A 15208-nucleotide genomic window follows, 5' to 3' on the forward strand; every position below is an offset into this window, starting at 1 on the left:
ACTTACCGAATAGTGAAAGGCTTGCATAGAGTGGATGTGGAGAGGATGTTTCCAATAGTGGGAGAGTTTAGGACTAGAGGTCATAGTCTCAGAATTAAAGGACATTCCTTTAAGAAAGAGATGCTGAGAAATGGATTGTCATAGGGTGATGAATCTGTGGAATTATTTGCTACAGAAGACAGTAGAGGCCAAGTCAATGGATATTATTTTTAAGGCAGCGATAGATAGATTCTTGATTAGTACAGGTGCCAGTGGTTATGGGGAGGAGGCAGGAGGATAGGGTTGGGAGGGAGAGATAGATCAGCCATGATTGAATGGCAGAGTAAACTTGAAGGGCCGAATGGCCTCAATCTGCTCCTATCATTTGTCACCTTATGACTCATCAGTGCCCCCTTTATTATACAATTTTGGCAGAAGGTCGAGGATAAAAACACAGACTTTCCACCATATCCTGATACCATATTTAGCAGGAGGACGTTTGACTTACCAGATCCTGGCCATGGACAGAACATTTCCAGATGGGAATGGGATGCAGAGCTCTATGACCCCTGAAATGTACTTACACATCGGAACCCAGCACGGGATTACAAGATTACAAAAAATGATGAGATAAGAAACAATACTCCCACTCTCAGCTTCACCAGCAGCAACTGTAAATCTGAAGAAAAATAAAAAATGCTGGAAAAACTCAGCATGTCGGACAGCATCTATGGTAAGAGAAATAATTAGCGTTTGGGATTTGCGATCCTTTGAAAGATGTTCAGAGGAAAATGGAAAGTTGGCTCTTTATATGAAGGCCCAAGTAAATTTGAAGTCTGAAGAAGGGTCTCGACCCGAAACGTCACCCATTCCTTCTATCCAGAGATGCTGCCTGTCGTGCTGAGTTACACCATCATTTTGTGTCTATCTTCAAAGTTAGTGACCAGCTGGCTGAAGTGTGAAGTGGGACAAAGGTTCTACCCTGCACCATCTCCAAGTGCACCTCAGGCCTCAACAGAGGAGAGAGGAATCGCTTGTTATCATCATGGCAATGATAACAGGAACTCAGGCGAACATCAGAAATACCCAAGAGATGAGGCCTGGCCTAGAGACCACTGGATCCAGAAGAGATGGAAGGAAATCTCCACATTTATGGTTCCTTTTAATCCAAAAAATATAATGTGGGAGGAGCTAATACAAAAAAAACTTACTCTTAGATTTATAGTAACTGAATGAATCTGAGTTTGTCGATTAATAAACAGCATCATTTATTTCAATTTACATTGGAAAAAAAACAAAAGCAATTTCTGAATTTAAACTCTAATTAGTCATGTGTATTGACACCAGAGCATTGAAATTCTTAAGAGGCTGTCCCACTTGGGCGACCTAATCCGCAAGTTCTGGCAAGTTTGCCCTCGACTCATACTCGCAGCATGGTCGACACGAGGTTGTGGGAGGTCTTCGTAACTCTCCTTCATGCTCAAGAGTGGTCTCCACGTACTCGAGGCCTCAGGTAGGTGGCGGCGTTTTTTTTAATATGTTAAAAAACGCCCGCAAGCCATAAAAGGCCACGATGGAAAAAATCTATAATTTTTTTACTCGTAGGTTTAGTCGTAGTAGGTCGTAGTAGGTCGGCATGTTAGTTGTAGGTAATCGAGGGTAGTTGAGGGTAGTCGCAGATAGTCTTCAACATAGTCGAAGGGAGGTCGAAGGAGATCGAAGGAGGTCGTCTTCACTCTCCACTATTCGGTGTCCTATTTTTCCAAAGTTAGTCGTAGCTAGTCGTAGCTAGTCGTAGCTAGTCGAAGCTGGTCTTCAACATAGTCGAAGGAGGTCGAAGGAGGTCTTCTACATAGTCGAAGGAGGCCTTCAACATGTCATTTTTTCAAACTCTTCTAAACTCACCAATTAAGTCGCCCGTGGGACAGGCCCTTTACTTACAGCAGTATAAGCAGCCTATAAATGCAATAAATAAAGAGGATAAACAAAAGCATTCAATGAATTAATAACCACAATACTCGTAAAACTACAGCAAGTCTTTTGTGCAACCAAAGACAGTTCATAGACGTTCACAGTTGATGTTAGCATTGTGTAGGGTTCAGGAGCCTGATGACTTTGTATACATGAAACTGTTATTCAGCATGTGCAGACTTCCATACCTGTTCCCTGATGGCAGGATTGTAATGAGAGCAGGTAGATGTGGGTCCTTGATGATATTGGCTGCGTTTATGAAGCAGCAAAGATAGACACAAAACGGTGGAGTAAATCAACGGGACAGGCAGCATCTCTGGACAGAAGGAATGGGTGCAGCATCTCCTTTTGATCCCTTCAATGGTGGAGAGGCTTTCCTTTTAAAAAAAAAACATGAATTACTACTAGGGAAGGCATGGTGGCACAGTGGTAGAGTTTACAGCGCTAGAGACCCAGGTTCGATCCTGACTGCGGTTGCTGTCTCTATGGAGTTTTACATTCTCCCTGTGACCACGTGGGTTTTTCCCGGGTGCTCCGGTTTCCACCCACATATCCAAAGACATACTGATTTGTAGGTTAATTGCCTCGGTAAAGATTGTAAATTGTTCCTAGTGTGTAGGATAGAGCAAGTATACGGGATGATCGCTGGTCAGCGCAGACATAGTGGGCAGAAGGGCCTGTATCCATGCTGTATCACTAAACTAAACTAAACTACTTAGAACCAGACACTGAAGCTAAGTTTTGATTTCTAAGCTGCATGTTATTGCTAATTGCCCATGGTGATAAAAAATAATTGTTCAAAGTCAATCAGGCAACGTCAGCATTTAACATTTTAATCTTTATTCTTTGATTCAAAATTCCTTCTAAATTAATTTACAAACCTGGAGAAATCAATTTATCAACAAACAAGACTGTAGGAATTGAACAGCTCCCAGCTTGCAGCATATACGACTGTCCCACTTGGCCGTCATTTACGCAACAGGCTGGTAGAGACTGACGTGCGACAGTCGCGCACGTCATCATGCGTCCGCACAGCCGTCTGGAGCGCGTGACGTCATTTGAAGATAGACACAAAATGCTGGAGTAACTCAGCGGGACCAGCAGCATCTCTGGAGAGAAGGAATGGATGATGTTTCCGGTCGAGATTCTTCTTCAGTCTGAAGAAGGGTCTCGACCCGAAACGTCACCCATTGCTTCTCTCCAGAGATGCTGCCAGTCCCGCTGAGTTGCTCCTGCATTTTGTGTCTATCTCCAATCGTCTTGGCCTCGCTCTGGGAGTAGGAGTGGGGTCGGATCCGGATCCGCAACGGCCGTGAGCCCCAGGCCGAGCTCGGCGATTGCTTGCCTGCTTCTGCTGCTGTTGGAGGTGAGACGTTGCGCCGAGCCAGGGTCGCAACGTTACACTTGGCTGTCGTTTACGCCGGTGGCACGCGAAGATCTTGTGATACCGCGCGCAACTCCACACTCCTCCACGCCACTCCATGCGCCCGTCCGCGCTACCCACACGCTAGCAGGTTGCGTAAATGGCGCGCAAATGACAGCCAAGTGGGACAGGCCCTTGACTCTGAGCACAAATTGCACAGGCATGCTCTCACACCAAAGAATTCACCAGGCAGTTTAAGAACCTATAGCCCTCATGAGAATATATCTCTCCAAGGACCTCTGCTCAAGATAAACATTGGAAAAATGGCCAAGCAGTATTGCATCCAAGATAGACACAAAATGCTGGAGTAACTCAGCGGGACAGGCAGCATCTCTGGATAGATGGAATGGGTGACGTTTTCAGTTGAGACCCTTCTGGATTGCATCCTGCAGATCACCTTGAGAATGGCTGGTGAGGCGGCGAAGTTCGACAGATCCATGGGCTGCACTACGTCAGGACGGGTGAGGCATGGCCGGACGCGGTGCTCTGACCCGACAGTCCTTTCAACCGAAAGTAGTAGCAGTCAAATACGGGGCAAGGGTGGTCCCATATGAGACAAACCAATTTAGCCCAATATATGGGATGTCCCGACTAATTTGGGACAGTTGGCAACCCTACTAGGGAGGGTTTTTTTGAGTGAACCAAGGAGTTATGGAGGGAGTGGTCTCTATGGCAGGAGGAAAGGGCTGAGGATGGAAGATGTGACTGGTGATGGGATCATGCTGGACGTGGTGTAAATACCAGAGAATTATATTATTGATGCAAAGACTGGTGGGTGAAACATTAGGACCAGGTGAACTCTATCCTTGTTCCATCTGGGTGGAGGGGGAGTGAGGGCAGAACTACAGGTCACAGAGGAGACATGGGTGAGGGATCCATCTATCACACCAGGGGTGAAACCACGTTCACTAAAGAAAGAGGAGAAAGTGGGTCAGATATATCCAATGACACTGTGGGAAGCTACGAAGTGATTTATGAGTGATCGTTAAATACAGGAGAGGTGCCGGAAGACAGGAGGGAGGCAAATGTTGGGTCTCTATTCAAGAAGGGCTTCCGGGAAAAGACTGGGAACTATCTGCAGGCCAGTGAGCTGAACATCTGTGGTCAGAAAGTTAAGGGGTTGTCCAACTTGGGCGACCTAATTGGCGAGTTTAGAAGAGTTGAAAAAATGACATATTGAAAACCTCCTTCGACTATGTAGAAGACCAGTTTCGACTAGCTATGACTAGCTACGACTAACTTTGGGAAAATTGGAGACCGAATAGTGGAGAGTGAAGACGACCTCCTTCGATCTTCTTCGACCTCCGTTCGACTATGATGAAAACTTGGACTACCTTCGACTACCCTCAATTACCTACGACTAACATGCCGACCTACTACGACCTACTACGACTAAACCTACAAGTTAAAAAAGTAGCGATTTATTCCATGGCGACTTTTTTTTACTAGCGGGCATTATTTAACATATTAAAAAAAACGCCACGACCTAGCTGAGGCCTCAAGTACGTGGAGACCACTCTCGAGCATGAAGGAGAGTTACGAAGACCTCCTACAACCTTGTGTTGATCATGCTGCGAATATGAGTCGAGGGCAAACTCACCAGAACTCGCGGATTAGGTCGCCCAAGTGGGACAGGCCCTTTATTAGACAGTATTCTGAGGGATAGGTTATACAGGCATTTGGATGGGCAAGGGCTGATTAGGGATAGTCAGCATGGTTTTGTACTTGGGAGGTCATGTTTCACAAATCTGATCGAGTTTTTGAAGGTGTGACCAAAAAGGTCGATCAGGGCAGAGCTGTAGATGTTGTATACATGGATTTTGGTAAAGCATTTGACAAAGTTCTGCATGGTAGGCTGATCTGGAATGTTAGATTGCATGGGATCTGAGGAGAGATAGCTGAATGGATAGCAAATTGGCTCCATGGAAGGAAGCAGAGGGTAGTGGTTGAAGGTGGCTTCTCGGAATGGAGGCCTGTGACTAGTGGTGTGCCTCAGGGTTCGGTGCTGGTCCCATTGCTGTTTGTCTTCTATATCAATGATTTGGATGAGACCATACAAGTTTGCAGATTATACAAAGTGGGTGGTAATGTACACAGTGAAGATGGTTGTCAAAAATTGCAGCAGGATCTTGATCGGTTGGCCAGGTGGGCTGAGGAATGGTCGATGCAATTTTTATACAGGGAAATGTGAGGTGTTGCATTTTGGAAGCACTAACATGGGTAGAACCCACAGAGTGAACGGTGGGGCTCTGGGGAGTGTTGTAGAGCAGAGAGATCTAGGAGTATGGGCACATAGTTCATTGAAATTGGCATCACAAGTAGATCGGGTCGTCAAAAAGGCTTTCGGCACATTGGCCATCATCAGTCAAAATATTATGTATAGAAGTTGGGAGGTCATGTTGCAATTGTATAAGACGTTGGTGAGACCGCGTTTAGAATATTGTGTTCAGGATTCTGGGCACCATGTTACAGGAAAGATGTTGACAAACTGGAAAAGATGCAGGGAAAATGTACGAGGATGTTAACAGGACTAGAAGGTCTGAGTTATAGGGAGAATTTGAGCAGGGTAGGACTTTATTCCCTTTGAGGGCAGGAGGATGAAGGGTGATCATATAGAGGTGTACAAAATGATGAGAGGAATAGATCGGGTAGATGCAAAGAGTCTCTTGCCCAGAGTAGTGGGAATCGAGAACCAGAGGACATAGGTTTAAGGTGAGGGGGGAAAAATTTAACAGGAACCTGAGGGGTAACTTTTTCACACAAAGGGTGGTAGGTGTATGGAACGAGATGCCGGAGGAGGTAGTTGAGGCAGGTACTGTCGCAACATTTAAGAAACATTTATTTATTTATTTTAAAATATTTGTATTTGAAGCATATACGTATCATAACCAAAACACGATTTGTTTACCAGTTACATATTAACACAGCTTCTGTTTATTTGTTATAGATTTTTTTGAAAGATAGACTATAGAGAGAAGGGAGGGAGAAAAAATAAATAAATAAACAGATTACCAATAACGCAATTTTGGCGATAGGTCTGTAGATTATAAAGTGTAATTATTCATCCAGACCTGGGTTCAAGTTTCAATCAGTGCTGAACCAATTTACCCTTTCAGAAAATCATTAAATAGAGACCATATTCTAGCAAATAGTTCTGATTTGTCAATTAAGACAAGTCTAATTTTTTCCAAATGTAAGGTCTCAGACATTTCCATAATCCACATTCTAATGGGGGTTGTTTGGTTTTTCCAAAATTTTAATATTAATTTTTTCCCAATTATTATACTATAATCAAGGAAATTTATTTGGTATATTGTAAGTTTTATGCTTTGTTCTGATATCCCTAATATTATTAGTTTTGGATCAGGATCCAATTGGATATTAACAATTGGATATTAACAACTTTAGAAATAATTTTTAAAATATCCATCCAGAAATTTTTAATTTTTGTACAGTTTACAAAAGTATGTTAAATTAACTTCTAAATATTGACATTTGTCACAGATAGGGGAGATATTTGGAAAAAATCTGTTTAATTTTGTTTTAGAATAGTGCAGTCTATGGAGTATTTTAAATTGTATTAAATAGTGTCTGGCATTTAACGAGCATTGTGTATATGTTGTAAAATTTCATCCCATATATCTTTCATTATGGGTTGAGCTAATTCATTTTCCCATGTTTGTCTATGTAGTTCCGTCGACGGGACCTAAAAGAATATTATAAATGTGAGATATTAATTTATCTGTGTTAGGATGTTTATTCAAACATTCGTCAAGGAGTTCTGGCTCCCTAGTTCTATATTATTGTGTATGTGTTTTAACATAATCTCTAAGTTGTAAATATCTAAAAAAAATATTTGAGTGTAGGCCATAATCCTGTGGTTTTAAAGACATAATTTCGCTTTTATTCCAATACTGCCATTCTACCTGATCAAATGCCTTCTCTGCATCCAGTGTAACAACTGAAATATCTTCATTGTCCTCATTGTGGGAGTACATTATATTGAAAAGCCTTCTCGATTTATTAAATGATTGTCTTTTGGGTATAAATCCCGTTTGATCCGTATTTATTAAATTGTTAATATAATTATTTAGTCTTCTAGCTAGAATCTTTGCTAAAATTTTCTGATCCGTATTTAGAAGTGAAATAGCTCTATAAGAACCGGGTTCATCTAAATCTTTATCTTTTTTTGGTATTGTTATTGTTGCTTCTGCTAGGGTTTTCTGGTAGTTTATTTTTTTTTATAAGCCTGCATGTATAAATTGAATAATCTTGGTACAATTGACTCCTGAAATCTTCTATAAAATTAATTACTAAAACCATCTGGTCCTGGGGTCTTCCCATTTTTCAGTGAGTTTATTATTTGTTTTATTTCTTCACTAATAATCCGTGCTCCTAATTGCTCTTGTTCTAAACTATCCAATTTTGGGAGATTGCAATTATCTAAAAAAATTGTAATTTTACTAACATCTGTATTTATTTTAGATGTATATAAATTATGATAAAATTGGGCAAACCTCTTATTAATATCCTTTGGCAGTGTTAGAAACTCACCCTTATCCGATTTAATTTTAGTGATAGTTTTTTCCTTTTCTTGTTGTTTCAGTTGCCTCGCAAGTAATTTATGTGGCTTATCCCCAAATTCGAAGTGTGCTTGTTTTGTAATTTGGAATAATCTTATTACTCTTGCCGATAGTATTCTATGATTTTATATTTCAATAAAGTTATCTTATTATGTTTATCTATGGTTGGGTCAGTTGCATTGTCCAATTCTAGTAATTTTATTTCCTGTTCTATCCGCTGAAGTTCTCTTTTATTTTCCTTATTTTGAAAACTTTGGTAAGAGATTATGACGCCGCGAATATGTGCCTTGAAGGTTTCCCATAATAGCGGTGCAGAAATACCCGGCATGTCATTTATTTCGAAAAAAAATGTTGTTTGTTCTTTTATATACTCATAGCCCTGCGGGTTATTTAATATGTGTGCGTTGAATCTCCAAAAAGGTTTTATACCCGGCATTCCCTCAATTTTAAGTATAAAAGTCAATGGTGAATGATCAGAAATAATACTATTATGATATGATGGTTTATTCGTATATGGGATTAATTTTGTGTCCAATAAGAAATAGTCAATTCGTGAATAGGTTTTGTGAACTGATGAGTAAAATGAATATTCCCTACCACTTGGATTTTCTATTCTCCAAACATCAACTATGTTGTTATTTTTTATATAAGTATTTAAAAATTCACAGGTCTTAGTTTTAACAAGACGCTTCCCTACCTTTATTGATTTATCTAAGTATGGGTCTATAACTGTTAAAATCTCCCCCCATTATTATATTTTGATAATTATGCTCTGCGATCAAATCTATTATTTTCTTAAAAAATTGTGGGTTATCAAAATTAGGCGCGTAAATATTTATCATAGTTAATGGTGTATTGTAAATTTCTCCCGTGACTATAACGTATCTTCCCTCTTTATCAGATATGGATTTCTTTAATTTAAAAGGTATACCCTTCCGAATTATAATGGCCATGCCTCTTGCTTTAGAGGTGAATGAGGAGTAATAGATTTGACCTATCCAGTTTGCCCTTAATCTGATCTGAGTTTGTTGTTTCAAATGTGTCTCTTGTAGGAAAGCAATATCCATATTTAATGATTTTAATTGTGCCATAATTTTACCCCTCTTAATTGGCTCGTTCGCACCTCTGATGTTCCAACTACAGAAAGTGAGACCTCCGATATTTATTCGACTATTATCTTGCATTGGCTATTATTACCAGACTGTATGATTCATGTGATGCAGCCAAGTACCTCGGGATCCCGATTCCAGAGTTGTCCTTCATAATTTCTGCAGTAGTTTTACATCTCCTGACACTATTAAACATAATTAAGGGAAAGAGAAAAACATAACATAAAGTGTACATAAAAATTGTTAAGTCATACAACACATAATTGTGAATAAACAAAAAAAGTGAGTGTAAGTTATCAAAAAAGCGATATCTTACAAAAAAGCCACCAATGGTAGCTAGGATTGTTTTTAAATTGACCTCCGTCGATGAGATTATGCACTGGGCCTTACCCCCCTATTAAAGTGTGACCCAACGTTAGTCGGTTCCCTCTAGTTGTAACCAAAATTATCATATCAGGTCAATTAATAGCTGAACAGTTTAAAATAGAATAAAAGAGAAGCTAGAAGATTTGGACTAAAATAAAAGTAATTATGGGTTAAATTACCTCGTCAATAATTACACTTTTCATTAACCTGTATGTTAGTTAATTTATAATTAGTATTTAAAATATATGTCTAACCTCCCCCATCCTTCTTGCTATATAGTTAGTCGTGTTAGTATAGTACATTACGCCTTTAACGTTAGTTGAGTTTATTGCGCATAAGTAGTTAATTAGTTAGTTAGTTATATGTTATATGTGTAAATAATAGGTCATATAGTGTGGGAGCATTCTCTATATCTAATTGCCTTATTTCCATTTCTAATACATGTTGTTTAGCTCGATTATTTTTATTATGGATGGCTTGAGAGGAGGTTAACGCTCCTCCTACAAATGCTTTGAATGTTTCCCAAAGAAGAGGTGAGACAGATGTTTCAGGGCGGTCATTTGTCTTGAAAAACATATTAATCTGTGTAATAAGAAATTCGTAGCATGCTTTATCATTTAAAATTTGAGGATTAAGTATCCATTGGGCCTGCTTCTCGGTCATTCAATTTAGTTTAATCATGCATGTTAAAGGTGCATGATCCGAGATTATAATATTATGATATTTCAAACTAAAAGTAAATGGGATAAGTTTAAAGCCCACACATTTAAGAAACATTTAGACAGGTACATGGATAGGACAGGTTTAGAGGGGCATGGGACAAATGCAGGCAGGTGGGACTGGTGTACATGGGACATGTGTGGACAAGTTGGGCTGAAGGGCCTGTTTCCATGCTGTAAGACTCTATGACCCTATCTCAGGTGTTCTGGAATGCAAAGCCTCATCATACAAGTAGATGTGGCGTAGATGAAGACATTGAGAGCAGGGGATAGCATCTTTGCAAGAGGCAGGATGAGAGAGGGTGCTGCATGCTTGCCACTTTAAAATTGCTCCGTTATTTCCAATGTCAGCTAATTGTTTTTATGTCATTTCTCTACAAATATTTTCCAACTTTGCGCTCCTATCAGCAATGTTGCCATAAATTATCTCAGCCCAAAATTAACAGCTTATTAATATCAAAATGTAAACTGCCGCTTTCATAACGATAATAGTTCTTATTATAGTTGTATTCAAACCGTTCAATGCATGGGAAATGACAGCAAAGAAAGGTCATTAACACAGAGTGTAGAAGACAAATCAATGATTCTGACAGAATCGAGATAAGTTCATGGTAACATCGTGTGCTCCCAGGACAGTAGGCCAGGCTCCAGTCAGAAAACCACTTTTAATGTTCAAATTACGTCTACTTCAGTTCTTTATTTATAAATATCAGATATGATTGATGAGTGGGAAGGAACTGCAGATGCTGGTTTACACCCAAGGTAGACACAAAATGCTGGGGTAACTCAGCGGCACAGGCTGCATCCCAGGGCTGGTGTTCATCAGAAAGACAAGCTGGGTTTGAGGGAATGGCTGAGAGGCTCAGGGGAATGTGTTGGCAGTCAGTAATCAGCAGAACTACAGTGGCTCTGGGAGGTCAGAGGTTCACAAGTTCACAAGTGAGAGGAGTAGAATTAGGCCATTCGGCCCATCGAGTCAACTCCGCCATTCAATCATGGCTGATCTCTATTCCCATTTCCTGCCTTCTCCCCATAACCCTTGACACCTGTTCTAATCAACAATTTGTCCATCTCTGCCTTAAAAAGTATCCACTGACTTGGCCTCCACAGCCCTCTGTGGCAATGAGTTGGAAGAGGACTGTGGACCTCTTCAAAATAGCTTCAAATTCCTTGGCGTGCATATTTCTGAAGATCCTTCCTGGACCTAGCACACTGATGTAATGATAAAGAAATCTCATAAACGCCTCCACTTGTTGAGAAGATTGTGGAGATTTGGTATGTCAGAGAGGACTCTCTTGGATTTCTACAGGTGTGTAGAGAGCATGTTGACTGATTGCATCACAGCCTGGTTCGGCAACTTGAATGTCCAGGAGCGAAGAAGACAGCAAAAAGTGGTGAACAATGCCCAGTCCATCACAGGTTGTGCCCTCCCCACCATTGAGGAGTCACTGCCTCAAATATAGTGTGTGTAAGTGTGCGGGAATCGCTGGTCAGTGAGGACTCACTTGGCTGAATGGCCTGTTTCCGTGCTGTATCTCTAAAACTAAAACTACAAACAAATGCACAATAAGGACTGGATTTGCCCGGTCAAATTTCCAGAATTGTGTGATTTTCTTTTCAATTTGCATATAAGCATTGAACTAATTCCCTGAAACCTTACAGTCCGGCAGACCCTACTGAGTACTAAGTGCGGTTTTCTTTTGGCCCTGGGACTTATTGACCCCTGATTCAGACCTACTTTAAAGAATTGTAAAAGTGGCTAAAAGTAAGTTTGAAGTGGTGGTTTGGACATTTAACAAAAGGCTTTGAAAGATGCCCTGTGGTTGTGCACAAACCACACTCCGTTCAGTATGAATGTTGATGTTTGACTGCACATTCGCCCGATAGGAACATAACAGCAGCAGCTGACATAAGAGAGAGTGAGTTGTAGGCAAGAGAAAAAAAGCTCTCGCATTCATATAGGGGCACACAGAAATCTTTGTGTACGTATGCCAAAAGGAAGCTCCTGTGTGCACAGTCCATCAAGCCCATCTGGTTTGATGTGGCTCCAATATATGCTCTGAGGATAAGAGTTACATAGAAACATAGAAACATAGAAAATATGTGCAGGAGGAGACCATTCGGCCCCGAGCCAGCACCGCCATTCATTGTGATCATGGCTGATCGTCCCCAATCAATAACCCATGCCTACCTTCTCCCCATATCTCTTGATTCCACTAGCCCCTAGAGCTCTATCTAACTCTTTCATAAATCCATCCAGTGACTTGGCCTCCACTGCCCTCTGTGGCAGGGAATTCCACAAATTCACAATTCTATGGGTGTAAACTTTTTTTTTCACCTCAGTCTTAAATGGCCTACCCTTTATTCTAAGACTGTGGCCCCTGGTTCTGGACTCGCCCAACATTGGGAACATTTTTCCTGCATCTAGCTTGTCCAGTCCTTTTATAATTTTATATGTTGCTATAAGATTCCCCCTCATCCTTCTAAACTCCAGTGAATACAAGCCTAGCCTTTTCAATCTTTACTCATATGACAGTCCCGCCATCCCAGGGATCAATCTTATGAACCTACACTGCACTGCATCAGTCCTAAGGATGTCCATCCTCAAATTAGTTGCCGCATATGGAGCGATTTGGGGAGATATATGATGATTTCACATGGAGAGCTGCACACCAGTGAGACACACACTCCCACGCACCTCTCATAGAAACATAGAAACATAGAAATTAGGTGCAGGAGTAGGCCATTCGGCCCTTCGAGCCTGCACCGCCATTCAATATGATCATGGCTGATCATCTAACTCAGTATCCCGTACCTGCCTTCTCTTCATACCCCCTGATCCCCTTAGCCACAAGGGCCACATCTAACTCCCTCTTAAATATAGCCAATGAACTGGCCTCAACTACCCTCTGTGGCAGAGAGTTCCAGAGATTCACCACTCTCTGTGTGAAAAAAGTTCTTCTCATCTCGGTTTTAAAGGATTTCCCCCTTATCCTTAAGCTGTGACCCCTTGTACTGGACTTCCCTAACATCGGGAACAATCTTCCTGCATCTAGCCTGTCCAAACCCTTAAGAATTTTGTAAGTTTCTATAAGATCCCCTCTCAATTTCCTAAATTCTAGAGAGTATAAACCAAGTCTATCCAGTCTTTCTTCATAAGACAGTTCTGACATCCCAGGAATTAGTCTGGTGAACCGTCTCTGCACTCCCTCTATGGCAATAATGTCCTTCCTCAGATTTGGAGACCAAAACTGTACACAATACTCCAGGTGTGGTCTCACCAAGACCCTGTACAACTGCAGTAGAACTTCCCTGCTCCTATACTCAAATCCTTTTGCAATGAAAGCTAACATACCATTCGCTTTCTTTACTGCCTGCTGCACCTGCATGCCTACCTTCAATGACTGGTGTACCATGACACCCCAGGTCTCGCTGCATCTCCCCCTTTCCCAATCGGCCACCATTTAGATAATAGTCTGCTTTCCCGTTTTTGCCACCAAAATGGATAACCTCACATTTATCCACATTATACTGCATCTGCCAAACATTTGCCCACTCACCCAGCCTATCCAAGTCACCTTGCAGTCTCCTAGCATCCTCCTCACAGCTAACACTGCCCCCCAGCTTAGTGTCATCCGCAAACTTGGAGATATTGCCTTCAATTCCCTCATCCAGATCATTAATATATATTGTAAAGATTGTAAATTACTTTTCTCCTAACCCACCTGCACTCAGGTGGTGCAGCGGTAGAGTTGCTGCAGCACCGGCAACCCAGGTTCGATCCCGACTACTGGTGCTGTTTGTATGGAGTTTGTACATTCTCCCCGTGACCTCGTGGGTTGTCTCCGAGATCTTTGGTTTCCTCCCACACTCCAAAGATGTACAGGTTTGTAGGTTAATTGGCTTGGTGTATGTGTAAATTGGTGTGGGATAGTGTTAGTGTGCGGGGATCGCTGGTCGGTGCAGACTCGGCGGTCAGAGTGAGGCCCAGCGCAAATTGGAGGAATATTTCCCTTGGGCAGCTTACAATCCAGCAGTATGAACATTGACTTCTCCAACTTCAAGCAACCCTTGCTCTCTCTCCATCCTAACATTCCTGATTTAGTAGGTCACGTCAAAGGGCAATTGAGACACCCAGAGTGATGGGCCTGGAATCACATGGCGATGATGCTATATTTATTTAATTACTTAAATTTAAATTTTCCATTTCGTCATGGTGGACTTTTAGCTTCTGCCTCGGATCAGTTGTACAAGCATCTACATGGTTATTCAGTAACTCAACCACTGGGCGTAGTGGTAGAGTTGCTGCATTACAGCGCCAGAGACCTGGGTTCAAACCCGACTACGGGTGCTGTCTGTACGGAGTTTGTACGTTCTCCCCGTGACTGTGAGGGTTTTCTCCGGTTTCCTCCCACACTCCAAAGACATACAGGTTTGTAAATTACTTGGCGTGATATAAATGTAAATTGTCCCTAGCGCGTGTAGGAGAGTGTTAGTGTGCGGAGATTTGGCGCGGACTCAGTGGGCCAAAGCGCCTGTTTCTGTACTGTATCTCTAAACTAAACTAAACACTGAGCCTTCATATCCATAATCACTGACCTTGACCTTTTGTGCAAGAGTATTGAATATTTTGCAGCCATGGATAGAGATGCTATACCTTCCAACCAACCACAGATATAGTGTATCTCACCTTCTCTACCCTTCTCCCCCCACAACCTCCCACACAAATGTTCTCGAGTCTACACCCTCCCTTGCTGCAATCCTCTTTACTGTTTCCAGATCAACTTCACTTTTAACACATCTGACAGTGCATGCTGGAACCACATGCCAAGGTATGGGCGACTTTTAAGTATCGCAGATCTACAATTATGGATTGTAGCCACTCACAGTCTTTTTTAAAAATCAAAATAAACTTTGTTCAAAGTAATAAATCAACACAATACAGGACAAAATGCTTCCGACATTCTCAGAGGCTACACATTCATTCAATGCATCCTTGCACTGTTTTCACAATATTACCTACCATCCTCGACAGTCATGTGGCCCACTGGCATGGAA

At 41.5% G+C, this 15208-nt stretch overlaps 1 long non-coding RNA gene across 1 annotated transcript; it reads right to left on the reverse strand.

Annotated features, from left to right (window-relative positions):
• Positions 1 to 1228: 1228 nt before the first annotated feature.
• LOC129696570 (uncharacterized) lies at positions 1229 to 13976 on the reverse strand. The gene is made up of 3 exons (XR_008723354.1): positions 9188 to 13976; positions 2139 to 2327; positions 1229 to 1935 (listed from the first exon to the last, which is right to left on the reverse strand). It is a non-coding gene; the product is annotated as an uncharacterized LOC129696570 (long non-coding RNA).
• Positions 13977 to 15208: the final 1232 nt, after the last annotated feature.

This window comes from Leucoraja erinacea, chromosome 4 (assembly GCF_028641065.1).
Source record: "Leucoraja erinacea ecotype New England chromosome 4, Leri_hhj_1, whole genome shotgun sequence".
Classification (NCBI taxonomy): Eukaryota; Metazoa; Chordata; class Chondrichthyes; order Rajiformes; family Rajidae; genus Leucoraja; species Leucoraja erinaceus.